Source organism: Salmo trutta, chromosome 6, assembly GCF_901001165.1.
Source record: "Salmo trutta chromosome 6, fSalTru1.1, whole genome shotgun sequence".
NCBI lineage: Eukaryota > Metazoa > Chordata > Actinopteri > Salmoniformes > Salmonidae > Salmo > Salmo trutta.
In genome coordinates, this window is record NC_042962.1 from 24,200,544 (window position 1) to 24,224,422 (window position 23,879).

Below are 23,879 nucleotides of genomic sequence, written 5' to 3' on the forward strand. Positions count from 1 at the left end.
CTTCAGCTCCCTCCACAGATTTTTTATGGGATTAAGGTCTGGAGACTGGCTAGGCCACTCCAGGACCTTAATGTGCTTCTTCTTGAGCCACTCCTTTGTTACCTTGGCCGTGTGTTTTGGGTCATTGTCATGCTGGAATACCCATCCACGACCCATTTTCAATGCCCTGGCTGAGGGAAGGAGGTTCTCACCCAAGATTTGACGATACATGGCCCCGTCCATCGTCCCTTTGATGCGGTGAAGTTGTCCTGTCCCCTTAGCAGAAAAACACCCCCAAACCACAATGTTTCCACCTCTATGTTTGACGGTGGGGATGGTGTTCTTGGGGTCATAGGCAGCATTCCTCCTCCTCCAAACACGGCGAGTTGAGTTGATGCCAAAGAGCTCCATTTTGGTCTCATCTGACCACAACACTTTTACCCAGTTGTCCTTTGAATCATTCAGATGTTCATTGGCAAACTTCATACGGGCATGTATATGTGCTTTCTTGAGCAGGGGGACCTTGCGGGTGCTGCAGGATTTCAGTCCTTCATGGCGTAGTGTGTTACCAATTGTTTTCTTGGTGACTATGGTCCCAGCTGCCTTGAGATCATTGACAAGATCCTCCCGTGTAGTTCTGGGCTGATTTCTCACCGTTCTCATGATCATTGCAACTCCACGAGGTGAGACCTTGCATGGAGCCCCAGGCCAAGGGAGATTGACAGTTCTTTTGTGTTTCTTCCATTTGCGAATAATCACTCCAACTGTAGTCACCTTCTCACCAAGCTTCTTGGCGATGGTCTTGTAGCCCATTCCAGCCTTGTGTAGGTCTACAATCTTGTCCCTGACATCCTTGGAGAGCTCTTTGGTCTTGGCCATGTTGGAGATTGATTGATTGCTTCTGTGGACAGGTGTTTTTTTATACAGGTAACAAGCTGAGATTAGGAGCACTCCCTTTAACTTATTTCCCTCATTAAAATGCAAATCAATTTTGACATGCGTTTTTTCTGGATTTTTTTGGTTGTTATTCTGTTTCTCACTGTTCAAATAAACCTACCATTATAATTATAGACTGATCATTTCTTTGTCAGTGGGCAAACGTACAAAATCAGCAGGGGATCAAATACTTTTTTCCCTCACTGTAGGGCAGCAGCATATAAGGTACAGGGTTGTAGCCGGCAAGTGATGGCAATTTAACAGTCTGATGGCCTTGAGATAGAAGCTGTTTTTCAGTCTCTCAGTCCCAGCTTTGATGCACCTGTACTGACCTCACCTTCTGGATGATAGCAGGGTTAACAGGCCGTGGCTCGAGTGGTTGATGTCCTTGATGATCTTTTTGGCCTTCAGGTGTTGTAGCTGTCCTGGAGGGCAGGCAGTTTGCCCTCGGTAATGTGTTGAGCAGACCGCACCACCCTCTGGAGAGCCCTGCGGTTGTGGGCGGTGCAGTTGGCGTACCAGGCGGTGATACAGCCCAACAGGTTGCTCTCAATTGTACATCAGTTTTAGGGGCCAAGCCAAATTTCTTCTGTGTGGGTGGACCATTTCAGATTATAAGGGATGTGTATGCCATAGAAGTTGAAGCTTTTCACCTACTCCACTGTGGTCCTGTCGATGTGAATAGGGGCGTGCTCTCTCTGTTGTCTCCTGAAGTCCACGATCAGCTCCTTCGTTTTGTTGACGTTGAGGGAGAAGTTATTGACCTGGCACCACTCTGCCAGGGCCCTCACCTCCTCCCTGTAGGCTGTCTCATTACTGTTGGTAATCAGGCCTACTACTGTTGTGTTGTCTGCAAACTTGATGATCAAGTTGGAGGCGTGCATGGCGATGCAGTCATGGGTGAACAGGGAGTACAGAAGGGGGCTGAGTACGCACCCTTGTGGGTCTCCTGTGTTGAGAATCAGCATAGTTGTGGAGTTGTCTCCAGGACCCAGATGCACTGGGCAGGGTTCAGATCCAGGGCCCTGAGCTTAATGATGAGCATGGAGGGTACTATGGTGTTGAAGGTATAGTTATAGTCAATGAACAGCATTCTTACACAGGTATTTCTCTTCTCCAGATGGGATAGGGCAGTGTGCAGTGCAATGGCGATTGCATCATCTGTGGATCTATTGGGGAGGTATGCAAATTGAAGTGGGTCTAGGGTGTCAGGTAAGGTGGAGGTGATATGATTGTTAACTAGCCTGTCAGAGCACTTCATGATGACAGAAGTGAGTGCTACGGGACAATAGTGATTTATTTCAGTTACCTTTGCTTTCTTGGGTACAGGAACAATGGTGTATATCTTAAAGCAAGTGGGGACAGCAGACTGGGATAGGGAGATTGAATATGTCCATAAACACTCCAGCCAGCTGGTGTGTGCATGCTCTGAGGACGCGGCTAGGGAGTAACAATGGTCGAGAGTTTTTGTAGTGCGAGTACTACAGGCACAAAAAGGACTTGAGTTCCTGTATGTTACCACATTCACACCATGAGTAGTTAATCATGAAACATACATCACTGCCTTTCTTCTTCCCGGAGAGTTCTTTATTCCTGTCTCTGCAATGTACTGAGAACCCAGCTGGCTGTATGGACGGGGACAATATATCCGGAGAGAGCCATGACTCCGGGAAACAGAGTATGTTACAGTCCTTGATGTGTCTCTGGAAAGAGATCCTAGCCATGAGCTCGTCTACTTTATTGTCCAGGGACTGAACATTAGCGAGTAAAATACTCGGAAGCAGTGGATGGTGTGCACGCCTCCTGAGTCGGACTAGAAGTCCACTCCGAATACTTCTCCCCCTGCGATGTCTTGGAGTAGCCCTTGGGATAAGATAAATTGCCCTGGTGGGTGTTTGAACAAAGGATCCAATTCGGGAAAGTCGTATTTCTGGTCGTAATGCTGGTGAGTTACCGCCACTCTGATATCCAAAAGTTATTTCAGGCTGTATGTAATAACACAAAAAACATTCTGGGCTAGTAAAGTAAAAAATAACACACAAAGAAACAAAATACTGCAAAGTTGCTTAGGAGCTAGAAGCAGAGCTCCCATGTTGGCGCCATTTTACAGTGTGTCTTATCCACTGCTGGAATCCACTGCTGGCCAGTCCAGGGTGTCTGAATTGGAGTCACGTGGGCGGGCTGGCTTTCAAACAGACAGGAGTGAGGCAGCTAAATGACCAAAGCTACTAAATGACTAAAGCTGCTAAATGGCCAAAGCTGTTAAATGACAAAGCTGCTAAATGACCAAAACTTCTGAATGACCAAAACTGCTACACTAAATGACCAAAGCTTCACAGGCCACAGGTAACTTTTCAGGGGGCCCGGAGTCACGTGTGGGAGAAAGGTTGTGAGTAATAGAGTAGGAGAGGGGAGTTTATGAGAGCATGGAGAAGTATGTAAAAGACGGGGGGAGTTTATGAGAGGGGAATAATGTGTGAAATAGTGTATTCCATTGGGGGCCACACTGAAAAAAAATATAGGTTCTTAAATCGTTCTTCCTCAGCTCTTGCTCAGTTTCATTGGATAACTTTTGCCTGAATAAATAACCTTTGAGTTAAGTGTGGGGTTATTTTTGTGGCATCTACGGTTCTTCAGATTTCTAAAAGTTTTTTACAAATGTATTTAAGCCTGCAGCGGTGCCCCTTTCATACCACACAGCAAATTGGCCAGTGTTAACTAGTGTTGATTTTTCAGTGTAACATTTCTAGTGTTGACTCAAGAGTTAAATTAACACTGTAAAGACAACACCCAGTGGTGTAAAATAACCCCAGTTTTGGTGTTAATAACCAGAATTGAACCAAAACCATGCCCATCATTATCATATTTTCCACTATGCTCTATTGCAGGTTGATTTTTAGAACTGTTTGTTTCAATATCTATGTTTTTGTATGTACATTGATTGATTCATTAATCATGCTACTCAAATATAAATAACATACATTTTTCTAAACCATTCCAATATGTTACTTGGACTTATATTGCACCCGTTACTGGAATGGTTGTTCCAGTTAAGATGCTTAAGGTATTCTCATATTTTAGTCTTCTGAATCCTGGCAGTCATCTTCTGAATGCAGTTTGCGGGTGAATACAAATTTAAAATGTTGGATATCCCCACTCTGGCTGCATTCTAATAGGAATTACACATCACTTTGCAAGCCAGCTTAATGTGACTTGTAAACTATGAGTTTCAGGCCACTGTATTAGGATAAAACTAGGCCCTCAAAATAAGGCCTTATTAAATATGTATTGTATTGTAAGGTCATGAACAGTCAAAATCATGTTTTTTATAAAATTGAATAATATTTGGATGAAACCAGATCGAAGTATGATGACCAAAGTATGAACAATGACTGTTGCTTCTACACTGATACATTTGATCATAAAGTTACTGGTCCCCTCCCCCATGTCAAACACTTGGATTCAGGGATTATATAACAACATTTTTAATACACCTATGGTAACATGATATTTTCTTAACTAATTTAAATAAGTTCCGCCTTTTAACAAACATCGGAGAAGGTGGGTTTGCAGAGGAGAGTGGTTTATATAGCTAGATAGCTACTCTACTGGTGCCAACGTTTGACTGTAGGGTGTCAGCAAATATAATAAAAAATGTACACTATTTATCTGTAGCAAAGATACTTATGTTTCCCCTATCATCTGTGTCTGGTGTTAGCTAGTTCCTGGCTAGCTAGGTCTTCAGCCAGCATGGAACAAATGGGAACAGCATGGAAGAAAAGAGTCGTTCAAAACTCTGACATAGTTGTCATGTCAACACATCCGTCAGTGCTGCTGTGAATTGCATCACAAGAGACATGTCAAACAGGAGCTGTATAAAAAAATATATATATCATTAATGCAATTTCAATGTTCGAATTGCTTTATATATCACCAAATTAGCTTGAGAGTTTTTCACTGCAATGCTGCTCACTGCATCCAAGTTTGTTGACATAGGCATTTCAAAGAGCTGTCAGTCAAGGCAAACTCATGAATATAAGCTCCCCGCCCACTAAGCCTGTCTTTTCAAACTTCTTGGTAGCTCGAAATGAGAGAAGATGTTATTTTTCACCAATTTCAAGCATTTCTATCTGCAAAAAAAATATTACGGTGACATTTTAGTCACTCAAAAGGTTATTTTAAATGGGAATCCAAATGACTGTTCTGGACCTTTAAACAAATTTCATTTTAATGACAATATATTCACTTAGAATCTCACTTGGTGAACACCACAGGACTGAAAATGAATGAATGCAACAACCATGTCTCTGTCACTAGCAAACACAGTCAAGTGTGGTACTAGTACTGTAGCTCTAAAATTCACCTGAAAGGAAATATGCAAATAAGGTCCTGGAGGGTCAAAACATTTCTGGTTTGGGATTTTTGTTCTTCAAAGAACCATCCCATTTATGGTTCTTCAGAGACTCTATAATGGTTCCCATATGGCGTCGCTCTTAAGAACCTTATTGGGTTCCAACTTGCTGCTTTATTTTTAAGTGTGCAGAGATGAAGAAAGATGCACACCATGATCCACGAGTGCACTCTCATGAGACGATCCAGAACCAACTCTCTGATTGCAGTTGCATGAGGAGAGCCCTTGTGTGTATTCTTTGGAAAACTTCAGTACACTATGCTCCTACCTACCTACCTATCTACTTACTTACTTAACGCAATGGGACCACTATCAAAACTTCAGAGGAAGGCCTTGAAGCTAGCTTGTGGTTTCATTTCAAGAGTGAAGTGCTTTTATGTGACAATATACAGTACATGTTGGGCTCTGAGATTTTTTTTTTTTTAAAAAGCCTATTGTGTGCACCGCAGGAGCTCTATCATCAGAGAAAGAATATCTATTGATGAAGAAGTCTCCAAAAAAATGTTATTGTGTAAACGCAGTTGGAAAAGAAAGAAGTGAAAAGTGAACAAGGAATTGAATGATATCAAATTCAGGCAGTATTAGTCAGGAGCTTTGGTAAGTGATGGAGACAGAGAATAAAGACCGATGTTCAAAAAAACTAATTATATTCAATTTCTGACTCTATCTTTATTTCTGCATGTGAATAGTCAATGGTCTTCTTCTGGAAATACATACACAGAAATAGTTGCCTTACTGCTTCATGCCTTGTAGATTATAAAACAGATTACCATAAGAAATGCACACACACAGAGAGGATTAAAAATATCCAAGTAACGTGTGAGGCTGGATGGGTGAATGCCAACTCAGACAGTCTGGGAAGTGAAACGCAATTTAATGATGAACTCACCCTGAAAGAACCTTCAGTCTGTCAATCACTTGACCCACTGTACTGTATGGGAATTTGACTGCTAAAGCCCCGGCGCAGGCCCCATAATGAGATCTCTGATAATGATTGAATTATTCTGATGGTATTCAGCAGGCTAGCGCTTAGGGCGCAGACACCCCTCAACGATAAGCTATAGAGAGGAGACTAACCTACTGGGATGATTCTACAGGTAAAATTTTTATTTATTTTACCTTTATTTAACGAGGCAAGTCAGTTAAGAACAAATTCTTATTTTCAATGACGGCCTAAGAACAGTGGGTTGTTCAGGGGCAGAACGACAGATTTGTACCTTGTCAGCTCAGGGATTCAAACTTGCAACCTTGCAGTTACAAGTCCAACGCTCTAACCACTAGGCTACGCTAGTATGTGACAAATGAGGATGGACTATTCACTCAGGTTCTAGCAGGTCCTCCTGATAATGGGTGGAGCTAGATTGGACTGCTAGGCATGCATTTGTTCTGTATCCATATGGGTCTGGACAAAACTAGGGCACTATATAGCAGGGGTGCAACTTTCACTGGGGATGAGGGGGGACATGTCCCCAGTGAAAGAAATTGCCTTTTTGTTCACCCCAGTTTTATTATTGGAATGTGATCCAAAAACGGGGCAACGGTGCTTTAGGACCATGCGGACGACTCTGAGCGGTCGGGTAGGCTGTTTGGAGGGTTTATCTGACAGGAAAAAATAATAACAAAATAAAAAATTCTAAAATGTGATGTCCCCCCCACTTCTAAAAGTTTTGCCCCGCTATATAGGGAATAGGGTGGACAGGAATTTCACATCATGGACAGGACAACATTTACATCATTGTGCTCTGAATATCAAACCATGACAAATATACATATATCCACAATACATTCAACCTCACTTAATGAAGGATGACTGAGTCCATGATAGCAACATAGTCTTATATTCATGAGATCATATTCAAAGCTCAAAGAGCTCTCTGCATCCTCCGACAGTACTATATTTGCATTCTACCCAGTTATAGGGCAGTATCACTGAACAAGTAATTGGAAACTGGAATTGCTTTTCAAATTGTTTCAACTTTCATTGACTGACCTAATTAGCACCATGATTACATTTGTTTGAGAGATCACTATCTAAGTGTTGTGACTAATTCAGAGGACTATTTTAAACCCATGTCTCTAATTAGCGCCATTTGCATAATGGGTCTGCTTGATTACTTAATTATGTTGGTAATCTCTAACGATGCTATTGTCATGTGTCTTTGACAGTACAGCAAAATAATAACGATAGAGACAAATACACCCTGCGCTACTGTTTGCTTAACAGACAAAGCAATTCATTACATACAAATAATGGCTTTCTACTACCTTTCCTTGTGCAAGGTTTAATCCATGGACATATTGGATAGGATTTTTCAATCTCAGAGTGAGAGGGATGCTGAATCAAAACAACAAAGGACCTGAAATTGCACTGAAGGATAGGAATGTGGATCACACACACACACACACACACACACACACACACACACACACACACACACACACACACACACACACACACACACACACACATACACACACACACACAGACACACACACACACACACGCACTAACACGATTTAATGCAATTTTCTTAGATCCTCCTACACACTTAATAACTTCAGATGCCGGTATTGATATACAGGAGAGCGGCTTAGTGGACCACATTACCTGAGATCAAATGCTGATAAAATTGTGAGCGTGTGTGTGTGTGTGTGTGTGTGTGTGTGTGTGTATGTGTATGTGTGTGTGTGAGACAGAGAGCACATAAGTCATTGGAGATGCGTGGAGGAGGATCATTTGATGATGTTCTAAATTATTTCTGGATGCAATATGCTAATGGTTTGTTATATATCTATTGCAATCAATGTGAACACTTGCATCCATTTCCCGTAATACCAGTGGATCATAGCCATATTCATCAACCCGAGTCAATGTGTTTGTGGAGCAAAAATGGCGAATTGCTTTAAATACTCATTTGAACAGGGGAAATTAACAATTAAGGAGCAATATGGCTCCTGGCATCTAATAGAACAATAACCACTAAGCACCTTGGTTTCATCTGATGTCAAAAACAGAGAGAAAATCAATAGGGAGAATGGAGTCTTGTTTACACACGTCACCTGATGGACTGTGGCATACTGCAAGATGTCAACAAGCTATTGATATCCCAGAGAAAATTGCTGTGCTAAGCGAAGGGAAATTAAATCAGAGGACAATTTTGTTCCACTTTAGAATGGTGATGTTTTGAACAGCCAGATGGTTGGGCTTTTTCATAGGTTTTAAAGGGAACCTACTATGCAGACGGAATGAAATGAGTGAGGCAACTGCTATGCTTAAACCCTCACCCACCCCACACATGCGCGCACACACACACGCTCCCACGCGCGCACGCACTCACACATTATCATAGTCATAGCTCTACCATTCACAGCCCCCAGCTGGTTCTCATTACCACTGAATGTGTACAGCACATCCATGTCTGACTTCCCTAGCTGCCTCCATATCCTTACCCCCATGACACTTCTCCACTCTTCCCCCATGGACACGGGGCTCTGGTCAAAAGTTATATTTGGAATAGGGTGCTATTTGGAACACATCCTCATTCCCTGTTAGCTCTGGCTTTCTGGGGCCCTTTAAGAGCATTGTCGAGGGTTCACACACTGAATCAACCTCATGGACAGCTACTAATTCCAATCACTACAGCAGTCATAGCATACTACATCAGTCCAAACACTAGATTCAAGTGAGTCTACTTCCTGCACTCCCCTGAGGCTAATCATCATCAGGAACACAGTTCAAAACAACATCCTGTGGAGCAAAATCAAAGATCACTACCAAAAAATTTACTTTCGATGGGCTAGAGTGAACCATTGGGAGAGGGCCCGAGAAGGTTTGCTTCCTGGACGTGCTTAAAGACAAACACATCTCCCTTCTCTCCTTCTCTCCCATTGAATGAACCTCTGTTTTCCTGGTGATAGACTCTGGAAATTGAGGTCATGATCCTCATAAGTGTGCAGAGATATCTTACTCAGGGAGCACCTCTATTTCAGAAATACTGCAAGTGCCGTATGTATCAAATATTTCAGAATAGGAGAGCTGATCTAGGATCAGGTCTTCCCTGCCAATGTAACCTTTTTCATTATGATCTAAAAGGCAAAACTGATCCTAAAATAGCACTCTTACTCTGAGACACTTGATACATTTGCCCCCAGAAGGCAAAGTGCAAATCTCTTAGTTTTGGAGTATCTTAGCTCTTGATTGCATTGTGCATGGCGAACGCTACAGAATAGAGATATAGTGGGACATGGTGACAGAGGGTGAACGTCTATGGGCATAGCTGTGTGACCAACCTTGAAGACATGGTGTGATTCTGTGACACAGTGAGGTGTACAGAGATGACACGGTGTGACACCTCAATGGAGAACAGGCAGATTAACTAGAAAGGAAGAACCCTAACACTATAACACACTGTCTCTATCTCTCACACTCCCGCCACTCCCTCTCAAACCAATACAGACAGGCAGTGAAACACACTAGATGTAGTGGAAAGTGTGAAATGAAAGAGCGAGGAGATGTTATGAAACCATGATAAACCCTGTCTAGTGGAAAACCCTTGAATAGTAGTGGGTCTGACTAACAACAAACTTAGTCTTTGTCTCAAATGGCACTCTATTCCCTAGTTTGTGCACTGAATTTGACCTGGGTCCTGGTCAAAAGTAGTGCACTGAGTGTACAAAACATTAAGAACACTTCCTAATATTGCCTCCAGAATAGCCTCAATTTGTCGGGGCATGGACTCTACAAGGTGTTGAAAGCGTTCCACAGGGATGCTGGCCCATGTTGACTTAAATGCTTCCCACAGTTGTGTCAAGTTGGCTGGATGTCCTTTGGGTGGTGGACCGTTCTTGATACACACAAGAAACCTTTGAGCGTGAAAAACACAGTAGCGTTGCAGCTCTTGACACACTCAAACCGGTGCACATGGCACCTACTACCATACTCCAAACAGAACCAGTCAGAACAGCTGAGTCCAACAGAACGAGTCAGAAAAGCTGAGTCCAACAGAACCAGCCAACAGAACCAGCCAGAACAGCTATGTCTAACAGAACCAGTCAGAACAGCTGAATGCAACAGAACCAGCCAACAGAACCAGTCAAAACAGCTGAGTCCAACAGAACCAGTCAGAACAGCTGAGTCCAACAGAACCAGCCAACAGAACCAATCAGAACAGCTGCGTCTAACAGAACCAGTCAGAACATATGATTCCAACAGAACCAGTCAGAACAGCTGAGTCCAACAAAACCAGTCAGAACAGCTGAGTCCAACAGAACTAGTCAGAACAGATGAGTCCAGTGGTAGAGCCAGCATGGAGCTGACCTAGATGGGGAAAAATCCTCCTTAAATCAGGTCCCAGAGGTCATCTGGGGAGCCAGGCAGGGCATTATCTGCTTCAGTGCTTCTCTGCAGCATCTGTCGGCCTTCACCACCTGCTCTGGAGGGCCACAGACCTCTCATCTGCTTCCTTGTTGGTTTGTTTGTTGTTCTTTCCCAGACTCTCTAAATATCACACAGTCACATAGCCATGTCCGATATGTGCTTGAGGAACATGGATCAAGTCCTTTGCTTTTACTATGCCTAGAATCATTGTATTTAGGTGGAACCCTTTGTAAAATACTGAGCTCTTTAAAGTAGAAAATGCTTCACTGAGTACTCTCTTACAACCAAATATCAAAAGTACAATTTGGTTGTGAAGACCCAGCTCTCAGCATCCAAAATTCAGCAGATTCCCCGAAACGTCACTTTAAATAAATGTTTCTAAAAGGGACATATTGGAATGAGCTCTATATGAACTCTCTCATATAACAACATCACAATAAAGAAATATTGAGATTTAAACTATTTACTAAATCGTTCAATAAAGCCAACTATTTTAGGTAAGAGATGAAGTTATTGGTTCATTCCAATGGCTAGGCTCAGAGGGATTGAGACAGGCTCAAAAAAGGATGGAGATAGAGGTAGAGAAAGGCAGGAATAAATATATCCAAATAGAATGAAGACAGCACATCTGAAATAGAGATGAATGTGAGTGTGTTGAAGTCAAAGACACTGAGATGTCACCATTATTTTAGCTTTGTGTACTCAAGAGTCAGAAACCATCTTTGTCTCCATTAGGACACAGGAGTGAGACACGTGGACTGTCAACTTCAAATACAGACAGAACACACACACAGACAGGGAAGTCACTGTCAGCACCCAAACCAGACAGAGCGCACAGACATGTCATGAAGACACATTGTCATCATCAAAGCTTGTTACAGCAACGTAAATGGTGAGTTGTGTTGTGTGTGACTGTCAAAACCAGTTAGCGCGTTACTGTGTCACGAATGTTGTCATTACTCACTCCACATATTCCCAAAATATCACTAGCAACGGTGTGTGTGTACTCTGTGTGTGTGCGTGCGTGTGTGTTTGCATTCGTGCGTACAGGCGTGTGTTAACTTGTTTGTTTTGCCCAATCATTTCTCTAGCATTTTACGAACATAATACAATCCAGAGTGTGAAAAGATGTATATGTTAAGACTGTTGAGCAGTCACTGTCTAGTTGTACTCAAGCCCGAGGGTAAGTCTTTGACACTAATTACGGTTTTCTTTCCTGCAAGCAAATATGATACATTGAGAAAAGTATATACATTGGAAAAGCTTGTGCACCTGAAGCGAGACAAATCATTCTCTAAAATGACATTCAGTCTGATCTTGGAAGGGATGCTACTGAAATAGGCTGTGAAATTGATTCCATGAAGTGAATCCCGATATAATCAGCTGCAAGGATAAAATAATGTGCACATCGATACACAATGAGAGAGCAATAGAAGCAAACACACTCACTCTCACCAGAAAATGTTATCTTTGTATTACAGTAGTCTGGTATATAGTAGTCTGGTATATTTGTTCTAATTAGAGATAAGTGTACAGTTATTATGTCTGGATGGTCCTTGGTGCAGAAATGTACTCCTGCAGAAATTGGAGTTGTCCGTGGTTCTGATAAAGGGTTATCATGCAATGCCCTAACGTTGAACTGTCCTTGGGCTTGAAAAGAATGTCACAAAAGCGCTGTCCAAGGTCCCTGAAATGGGCTTTATCACCAAATCACTGTCCATGGTCCTGAAATAGTTTTTCACAAAATCAGTGTCGATTGTCCTGAACTGTCCATGATTGAAAGTACCTTATCACAAAACCAGTCCATGGTCCTGAAATTTGCTTCATTGCTTAATCACTGTCTCTATGGTTATGAACAAGCCAAAGTTAGCACTTGGTGTGCAATCCATAGACATCATATAATTCAGTGTTTTATTTAATTTGGTGGTGCAAATTACCCTACATGCCCACATACCATAATTATATACATCCATGTATGCAAAACTGCAGATTTCCTAATAAAATGCAAAGGTGGTCTTCATTGATATATCCTTTAAACAATGTAAACTATGCTTTGGTCCTATTATTGCTCAAACAATTTCTATTTGGTGCAAAATTGAAAAACAAAGTAACTTGGAATCAAAATGGCATGCTCATACTCCAATATTTCACAATAATACCTTGTGATCTGGAGGGTACCCCTTTTCATCCCCCCAATGATCCAAATGTGGAACCCGTACGCTTACCGATATCCTGAACAATTATGGTTTCTGAAAATTCCAAGATTTTAAAGATACATACGCAATACCAGGCAACTCATTTTTTTCTATATTTACAACTTATGTCAGCTATGCTGTCCTTTGGGAAATTCAACTACCGCACCATCCAATGATGGGGTTTATAAATGATCTGGGCTCCTGAAAGGACTGATCTCTATAATATATAAATAACTTTTGGAAAGCTCATATTCTGAGCTAGCCATTAAATAAGTATGGTCCACAGATCTAATTGAATCTGAACAGCACTTTAACTGGAAGAGACTATGGTAAAATATGGCCTTGCCATCTCGTAATCCGAAGCATTAAGTCATACATTTTAAGTTTGTTCACAGACTGTATCTAACACCAAGAAAATGTTTTACGATAAAAAAAATTAAATGACAAAACCCGTTGGATGGTCTCTTGCCAGTTGGGTTTCTGTTTAAGATTCAGGGAATCTGTGAGCAAGGGGAAATAACTTTGAATTATAAATATTTTCCAAGCAAGGACAGATAATGTGTGATATACTGTAAATGTATTGGCACACGTAAAGGCAATTCACTAAGTGTACTGTTCCCTGTGATTTGTTGGGTATTTGGTGTGTATACATCCCTGGTCCCATGCTGGTGGATATGGGAGAAATATAACTATTTGAAAAATGACACCAGTCACAACCCAATGATAATAGAGAAGAGAGTAAATTAGGTCTGAAGGATGAAGAAGACTAAAACTCGCTGCAAATATGATTTCTCTTTCTCCAAAACTCATTTAGGAATCATCCCAAGAGTGGATTTGGGGATACAGAATAGCGAGAAAGAAGGAAAGAAAGAGATTATGTGCAATGCCTAATTTGCCAGACCTAAAATGAATGGAGCGTGACATGGTGCTTTCAGTTATTCTTTTCTTTCACACTCATATACACACACACACACACACACACACTTACTCAGCAGGGGCAAGAGCGAAATAAAAAAATAAAGAGAGAGAGAGAGAGTTGATATTGCTGTCGGGTAGATATAGACTAGGCCTATCATCAATATTGTGGGGCTCTACTCTGATCGCATTCAATAGAGAAGAGAAAGATGCAGTGTGCTTTAGCTCCAGATAGATGGGGGTAAGTGGGGGGTCAACCTTATAAAGAGCCATGAAGACAGACAGATGAGACATACTGTCCTAAACAGAGAGGTGAAATCATGGGGGGATGATTCAGTCACTCCCCGTAATGCAGCACAAAATTGACGGCTGTTGTCCACAGTCGACAACAGCAATATCAAGACTGAGTGACAACTTGCCTTTTTCAGTAGTGTCTATTCAGAAGCTCTTTTGCAATAGTATGTGGATAAGCTTGCCCAGAAGTAAGCATTAAGCTATTAAGTTACCACCTTCAGCATACACAATCATTAAAAACAAAATATAAAACTAACATGGGAAGCTCTGGATAAGATTGTCTTTCTAAATGAGTTTCCATAATCAATCATGATATTAACGAACTAATGAAATGTCATTTGTTCTAAAACCACTATTTCATCAGCAATCCTCACACACAATTGAGTCCCAATGTGTCATGAACGGCTCATTTAAGTGGAGAATTATAACTCAAATGGTTCCACATAATTGGCACTGAAAAGTCGTTCAGTCCGGTCCAATTCTTCAGATACGGGTTTAATTGTATAGAATATGATTACTAAGTGAGATATTATTTCACTTATCAAATGAACAGCTAAGAAAAGGGGACCTCGAGGTACATAACGGTTAAAAAAAGCGGAATGGGTAAGCTGTTTATCTCTTCAAAAGGAGAATGGAGCTAAGAAGAGGAACGCCTCATTGAGAGAAAATATTTTTTTTACTCATTTATAATCCAACCACTCATTAAGATATGAGTGGAGTGCAAAATATGGGAGTTTGTTTTCATAATAAGGAATCATTTATTTATGGGAGATTGCCATACATAGACAATGGAGCCAGAGCCCATACAAGGTAAAAAAAAAAAGAGTGGCTGCGAATGAGCAATAAAAAATGAAAATAAATAAAAAATTTGTCACATGCACTGAATACAACTTTACTGTGAAATGCTTACTTATGAGCCCTTTCCCAACAATTCAGAGTTAAAAAGTAACAAAAGATTAGCAAAAAAAGAAAGGAAAAAGTAACACAATAAAATAACAATAACGAGACTATATATACAAAGAGTATATCAGTACCGAGTCAATGTGCAGTGGTACGAGGTAGTTGAGGTAATATGTACATGTAGGTAGGGGTAACAGTGACTAGGCAATCAGGATAGATAATAAACAGACTAGCAACAGCATATATGAAGAGTGTGAAAGTGTGTCTATGTGTGAGTGTGGCGTATATATGCATGTGGGTGTGTGTGTGTGTGTGTGTGAGCGTATATATTGTGTGAGTGTGTGTGTGTTTGTGTGTCAGTGCAGTATGTGTGAGTGTGTGGGTGGAGTCCAGAGAGTGTGCATAGAGCCGGTGCAAGAATGTCACTGCAAGGAAAAAGGGGGTCAATGCAAAAAGTCAGGGTAGCCATTTGATTAACTGTTTAGCAGTCTTATGGCTTGGGGATAGAAGCTGTTCATGAGCCTTTTAATCCCAGACTTGGCGCTCTGGCACCGCTTGCCGTGCGGAAGCAGAGAGAACAGTCTATGACTTGGGTGGCTGGTGTCTTTGACAACAGGAATGACAGAACAATCTGTGTGTCCCAAATGACACCCTATCTCCTATATAGTATATAGTGCACTATATAGGGCCCTATGTGCCTTGGTCAAAAGTGGTGCACACTTGATAAGGAATAGGGTCCCATTTAGGATGCACCCACTCACTAATATCAAGCTCTAAAGCCCAAGGAGATGAAGCAAAGAATATTCAACAATCAAAATGAAGAACTACTGAATAATTGATAACTACATTGCAATGAAGGCCTTCATATACCAGAGGCTAAACTCACAGGCCCTGCTTTCCCACCAAACCTTAGAATGTGATTTCATGACTTATTTAATTTGATTCTTTTCACCATGATGTGTAACTGGGAACTCAGGTAACAGAAGTGAAAATAGCTTCCTATCCCATATGCATGCCACCAACCTTGAAGCCCTGAGTTCCTTTTCATGGACTCAGATATTGGTTACTTGTGGCCAATCCTCTAAGAGATCAGACAGTTCTGTTGAAAGACTCTTTGATTCCTGTCCCACACACCCTGCAGCTTTGATGACATGGGGATCTGAGGAAGGCGCATTTTCATGGATACAGAATATACTGACAGAGTTAGAAGCCTTAACCTTTTCAATGGCTACATGGGATAAAACTACAACAATATCCTGAATACACCCTCAAAAACCCAACTGGCTGGGTTAAAAACAAATCAATTTGGGTTATTTGGTAACCCAGCGCTGGATAAATATTGGACACAACATACACTGGACTATTTTGACCCAGCCAGTTGGGTTGTGTGCAGTGTCCCTGAACAGAACACACACACACACACACACACACACACACACACACACACACACACACACACACACACACACACACACACACACACACACACACACACACACACACAATCATGGACAAGGCACGCAAGTACAGTTGAAGTCGGAAGTTTACATACACTTAGGTTGGAGTCATTAAAACTCGTTTTTCAACCACTCCACAAATTTCTTGTTAACAAACTATAGTTTTGGCAAGTCAGTTAGGACATCTACCTTGTGCATGACACAAGTAATTTTTCCAACAATTGTTCACAGACAGATTATTTCACTTATAATTCACTGTATCACAATATCGACATAACCTGAAAGGCCACTCAGCAAGGAAGAAGCCACTGATCCAAAACGACCATAAAAAAGCCAGACTATGGTTTGCAACTGCACATGGGGACAAAGATCAGGCTTTTTGGAGAAATGTCCTCTGGTCTGGTGAAACAAAAATAGAACTGTTTGGCCATAATGACCATCATTTTGTTTGGAGGAAAAAGGGGGATGCTTGCAAACCAAAGAACACCATCCAACCGTGAAGCACAGGGGTGGCAGCATCATGTTGTGGGGGTGCTTTGCTGCAGGAGGGACTGGTGCACTTTACAAAATAGATGGCATCATGAGGACGAAAAATTATGTGGATATATTGAAGCAACATCTCAAGACATCAGTCAGGAAGTTAAAGCTTTTTCGCAAATGGGTCTTCCAAATGGATAATGACCCCAAGCATACTTCCAAAGTTGTTGCAAAATGGCTTAAGGACAACAAAGTCAAGGTATTGGAGTGGCCTTCACAAAGCCCTGACCTCAATCCTTTAGAACATTTGTGGGCAGAACTGAAAAAGCGTGTGCGAGCAAGGAGGCCTACAAACCTGACTCAGTTACACCAGCTGTCAGGAGGAATAGGACAGAATTCACCCAACTTACTGTGGGAAGCTTGTGGAAGGCTACCCGAAACGTTTGACCCAAGTTAAACAATTTAAAGGCAATGGTACCAAATTCTAATTGAGTGTATGTAAACTTCTGACCCACTGGGAATGTGATGAAAGAAATAAAAACTGAAATAAATCATTCTCTCTACTATTATTCTGACATTTCACATTCTTAAAATAAAGTGGTGATCCTAACTGACCTAAGACAAGGAATCTTTACTAGGTTTAAATGTCAGGAATTGTGAAAAACTGAGTTGAAATGTATTTGGCTAAGCTGTATGTAAACTTCCGACTTCAACTCTATGTCAACAGGACTTTCCTGTCAGAGGTATTATTCATGATGAGAGCCAAGGTATCTCCACATATGAGCTATCATATTTTTCAGTTTTCATTTATAGCGAGGGCTGTGCGAGGCTGGCTGGGCCCAGATAACAGGGGAGCTGCCTAGAGGGCAGACACAACAACTGCAGGAAGTAATGCAGCCTCATCATAACGCCCAGCAGGAGACGTGTTCGAGGTATTTTTTATCAATATGGCAGAAATACCTTTCAACACCTACAGAGGGTACATACATCTTATTGATAGATTATGATACCTATACAGCATTTTGGAGTTGGCTGTTATTATGTAAACAGTAACCTACAGCTACTATTACTACAAATATGCCAAATCATAATCTAATTTAGACCAAATCACAATAACCACATAGCAACACCTCTCTACAGTGTACCTACACTACTGCAATCATAACAAAGAGATTGACTACAAGTGTGAACCACACAAACAGACCATGACTGGCGAGGGGAGGGGGTAAAGGGAATAAGGACCATCCCTAATAGCCTTTAAAAGCTGTATCGAAATGGATTGCCTTCAACGGAAAGACCATGCACGGACGCGTTGTTTATGTACCATTAGTCCACAGGGTAGCCTATGCGCGTGCATTGTATTGCCAATTATTTTCTCACTCATTTCTTCATCTAATCCACAATGATGCACTCTGAAGGAAATGTGGATGTAATTGGCTCGAGCGCCGGTTTATTTTCCGCGGAGCTAAACTGTATCGGTGCAACAGCCTGGATAGCCTATAGGCTACGGCATGTCATATGGTGCATATTTAATAAAGTGAGCAATAGACTTTGGATCTGCTGTACTTATTATCGGGACCATGGTAGAATTTCAGAGAACCGTACTTACATTCTTACATCAGAAGTGTTATCCTTTACCATCTTCATGCGGCGACTTGGTGATTGTTGATCAGAAGGAAACTCATTATACTGTACCAACCTGCATGTGTTTTTTATTCGTTTTCATTGAGTTGGCCTATTACCAAGTATTATTGTGCAAAACCTTCAGACAACCTTCAAATGCATCAGGCCTATACAGTAATAAACGCAATATTCCCTCACAAAATAATGCATCAGCCACAGGTGCATATTTCTGTACCACCTTGCTTTTTATTGCAAATACACAGGCACTAAAGGTGTGACAACTAATCCACTCATTATATACCTGCAAAGGGAGAATGTCTGTTCATCCTCGTTGAAACAGAAAACAAAAACGCATTGACCCAAGAATCAAAACACTCCTCGTCCACTCAGCACCATCTATGAAAAATGATACTTCCAAAAATACTTGACACTGATATCTGCAAAAGTATAATAAATCGAAAAAATGAAAGAAACACAAAAAGAAACAAACCTGTGATCAGTGAGCTGCAAGAAAAGTTTCAAGTTAAAACGTCATCAGGTTTAAAAATGACTCCTTTAAAGAAAAGAGGACCAAAATAAAAGCAAAGGCTTGGTCAGTGAGCACCGAGACACCAAAATCACAAAACTCGTATAAACAACACTGCAAAATACAAAGCAAAGCATAGCAACAGCAAAAGTCGACAGAAACAAAAAATAAAAATGTTTGAAAACCACCAGTAAAACCACATTAGAAAAATATTAGACTGACAACCCGCTTGGTTGAAAAACCAGTTTCATGATTTCACAAGACTGCAAGCACGAATCTCCAGTGACCGATGCAAACCGTTACCCATCTCGGTACACAAGATTCAGAATCACTGCATGCTAAAAACTTGAAGCCTGGATGGAAAAACGCTAAAAACCACCACTTCAAATATCATCTTAAACACCAGCAAAAGGAGGAAAAATAAAAAGAGTAATTAAAAAGACAAAAAATGCTTAGAAAAAGCCATTGGAAATGTACTCACCGAGCGGGAGTAAAATGTTGCAATAAAAATGTGATATGGCACAAAATACAGTATGGCGGTGCAAGCCCGAAATGATGTGCTTTTCTCTAGATCTCAGCCTCCGGTTCTGTCATGTGACTCAGAATCAGCCCGACATCCAGCAATGAGCGACTAGCGTAGAACAGCTGAAGCCGAATACTCTCCGAACGGCTCGCCGCTCTCCAAAAGTAAAAGAGGTAGTCCTTATCATTCTACAGTTATGACTGAGCTGGTTGTGTTTTTTCTTCTAGATTTTTTTTTTCTTTTTAAAGATGCAGCGCTCACTCGATGTCAGAGCCTACGTAACATCAAGGCTGTTCTTTCAACTTCTGGTTGCTTGAAGGATCACTACCTAGCAGTCATTTGGACGTGATTGTTGCTGTATCCCAGCGATTTGTAATGCCAAGTAGGTCTGCTGTATGATATTGGCTATTTTCGTTTGGTATAAGCCACTCTTGTTACAAGTGTACCAGGAGTGGCTTGTAGAGTTTGCACAGGTAAAGTAGCATACAGCAACGTTAATCAGACTAAGCATGCACTGAATGTGAACAGTAGACTTAACTCTTCGGTAACTGAAAATACAAGATGCGCTGTCCTTGCACTGAAGGCTACAGTTAACATTACTCCTTTCAGTGCATGCTTGCTCAGCATTGCGCTGCACTTTAGCTGTGCACTCTAAATCAGTGTGGCAAATGAAAGCTGTTCGACCATGCAGGTTGAATGCCAATAGTGTGCATGACTATGGTGTCACATACCTCTCTAAAGGCTACAGTGTAAAGCATGTTATTTTGTTATTCGTGATCTAACATCTAACAACACACTGCTATCCCCAGGGTGGAATTCGACAGCATTGTGTACCTGCAACAGTCCATCAGATTCAGAACCAGCGCATTTACCTAAATACACTACTGGGACATTTAATGTCATTCAATATGACATTCCCAATGTGCTAACTGCTAAGATTACATCATAGAGACACCTGTCATAGTTTATGTTGTTCCTGCGCCAGAGTGTATCTGACTTTTTTCATTAAAATATATTGTACTCATCAGATTATTAATGCCTATCTGTGCCTAGTGGTCTTGATGACCTTATAGGAAGTACCATTGGAAGCCTTGGGTCCCAGACCTCTACAGTATGACTCATTAATGGAATATGGGTGGCAACAGGTAGTTTGCCTCAAAGCCATATGTGGACATGGTTGTGGTTTGCCCCTCAACGGCACATAGTGATCCCATCAGATCATCATGATATCAGAGGCCAGTAGGCGTGCTGATCTAGGACTAGTCCCCCTGCCCATGTATTCTTAATCATTGTGATCTAAAAGGCAAAACTGATCCTAAATCAGCACTACTTCGCTGAGATGTTTGATACATACGAACCCTGATATTTTCTACATTTCCCTGAGTCCAGTAACCAACAAGGACGATAACAAAATGGAAACTATATCTTTTTCATTTTTGCCTGTTAAGATAATACAATAGGTTATGACTTACGCATGGTTGCATTTTTTTCCCCCTTTGCAGCCAATCTTTTTTCTTATTACAAAAAGCATACCACCCTGCCTCCCACTGCTGGCTTGCTTCTAAAGCTAAGCAGGGTTGGTCCCTGGATGGGAGACCAGATGCTGCTGGAAGAGGTGTTGGAGGGCCAGTAGGAAGGCCCCCTTTCCTCTGGTCTAAAACAATATCCCAATGCCCCAGGGCAGTGATTGGGGACATTGCCCTGTGTAGGGTGTCATCTTTCAGATGGAATGTTAATCGGGTGTCCTGACTCTCTGTGGTCACTAAAAGATCCCATGGGACTTATTGTAAGAGTAGGGGTGTTAACCCTGGTGTCCTGGCTAAATTCCCAATCTGGCCTTCATACGGTCACCTAATCATCCCCAGTTTACATTCATCCCCCTCCTCACCCCTGTAACTGTTCCCCAGGTCATTGCTGTAAATGAGAATGTGTTCTCAGTCAACCTACCTGGTTAAATAAAATACAAAATAAACAAAGCAGTGTGATATTACGATTGTTATTTACATGTGATTTTACATCAACTTTGACATGATTTTATGTACATCACAATAAACAGAATATAAGGCATAATGTTTCCAATGACAGACCATTTTTATTCAGAGGTGGCGGCGAACATTCTTTATCACTTGCTGATGCATCATACAAAGAGCCCCAAGGTTAAAGGAATGCCCTTTATGAATATCTGAAATAAGATATATCAATAACGGCTTTTATCATTGTGTCACAGCGATATGGTAAGCTTTCCCTATCCGCTGTACTGTACATTCCAATATTAGCCAGCCCCGTTATCTAAACCTGGACCCCTTGGAGTTATGAATAACAACTGGCTTAGTTTAGCTCGATAATGTCAATGATCAAAAACAAGGAAACATTTAACAATTTGATCCAAGAACAGATTCATTTGAGTTAAGAGAATACAGTAAATATAGTCAGAAATACAGTAAATATGTCACATCCTTTGAAACCATTTTCCCCCAAGATCATAAAGCATAAAGAAGCCACAGAGACAGCCAGGGTCAAAGTTCAATCAACCTTTGGGCCTCTGAACACTCAACATCCTCATCCTCCAAGGGAAACATGAATCAATAAATGTGTGTGCATTAATTATGGACCGATTCATTGTTCTCAGTCTATGTGCGTATCTAATCAATATCAAATATTCTGTTTAACCGAATGCTTTAACCTTTTTTGAAATTGTTGTACTATATGGAGCTTCATACTGAACTGCAATAAAAAAATAAAATAGTAAAATGCAGGGAGATTAGTCTTATCTTCTAAAAAGAGGTACTGTATTATGGAATTCTACCTTCATATTCCCATACTAAATGTCAAAATGATCTCATAATTGATCTCATAAAGGCCTGCTTAATTTGACTTTCGTTTGATGTTTTATGATTGTCTGTCATCATTGTTAAGGACATAAATGCTACCTGTTTGACTGTCTTTTAAGCTTGATTGAGATTTCTCTGTGATGTCTCCCGAGAGAGATGAAAAAATGAATGTCTGGATATCACCTGAGGCATTTAAAACATATGCGGTTTGAGATGCCTGAAAATACAACTTTCCACTTAATAATTGCCTTTTCGCTTTGAGCAAAACCTGGACATTTTTATTTGTATGGCCTCTCCTATGCAGGTGTACATGTTTTGGAAATTATATGAGCTTGATTGCTATGGTAATAACTCATGTCTCAGCTTCATACAATGTTGTAATCAAATACACGCAAGAGCTGAAGAAACAAATGCACACCATGGGAATCATTTTGGGAATTTTGAAGTGAAGGTTTAATCCATATTCTAAAATGAATTAATAGCCAAAGCACATGGCACAAGACCCAAAAGAGACCATTGATTAAGGTTTGACTATTTATGGCATTTTGAGTTTTATTGCTGGGAATGAGATTGAATTTCTCAGACTTAGACAAGGGAAACTGATTCCTTACATGGTCACAGCCCAGTCACGGCTTTGCCAACAGAGTCCAAGCTCCCGCTGCGTTGATTAATACACAATATGGACTGAATTAATTTCCACTGTCACAATTATGGATTTAGCATTTTCTAAATGATAGTTTTGTTATGGACTCCTAGGAAATGTGTAATTGTTGCCAATGGATATTGCACTCAATTCAGAAACAAATGGACTGCACAGACACAACGGTGCTCGGATTAACAAGTCATTATTGGGGATTGGGTTCTTCCCGTGCCATATTCACACAATTTACAGTCTGAGATGAACGGATTCTGTTAATTGATATCACAATGGAAAAAGGACCTTTGTGGTGTCAGCGCGGCGCCAATGTGCAAACTATTTATTTACCTGTTCAAGCAACACAGCATGTGTTAATCAATAATCATATGTGCTCATGCACATCTTAAAGCACGATCATGCGATAACTGTCATTTTCTTGCATTCGTTTATGTGATTTTCTTTGAGGTAGTAGCAAATACACATTGGTAATATATACACAGAGTTGTTTCTCTTTCTTTTCAGTCATAAACACATTTTCTCACTTGATGCACACAGACTATGCAGCTATTCATATTTTTTTTGTAATTCGTTTTCCATTAACCTATATACGCCACATTCCCTTGGCTTCCTCCCCAACTCCCATTAGTTTTAAAGCATGATTTGACTAAATAAGCAAAGGCTTGCCAGCAGCTGCACTCTCTCCAAGCAGGAGTTGGCTGATCTTCTGCTCATCCGCACAATGATGCTTATCCTAAATGTTTCTTCTGGCAGCAATAATAAGGACAGTTTGGTCTTTAC

General features: G+C 41.0%; 1 protein-coding gene across 3 annotated transcripts in view; it reads right to left on the reverse strand.

Annotated features, from left to right (window-relative positions):
* Positions 1–19,748, reverse strand: part of ralyl (RALY RNA binding protein like) — a 156,902-nt gene extending 137,154 nt beyond the window's left edge. For 2 of the 3 annotated variants that reach the window (XM_029755864.1, XM_029755862.1), the window contains exon 1: positions 18,866–19,748. The gene's annotated coding sequence lies outside the window, so the exon portion shown is untranslated. The remainder of the gene's footprint in view (positions 1–18,865) is intronic. The other variant, XM_029755863.1, reaches the window with a different exon arrangement.
* Positions 19,749–23,879: the final 4,131 nt, after the last annotated feature.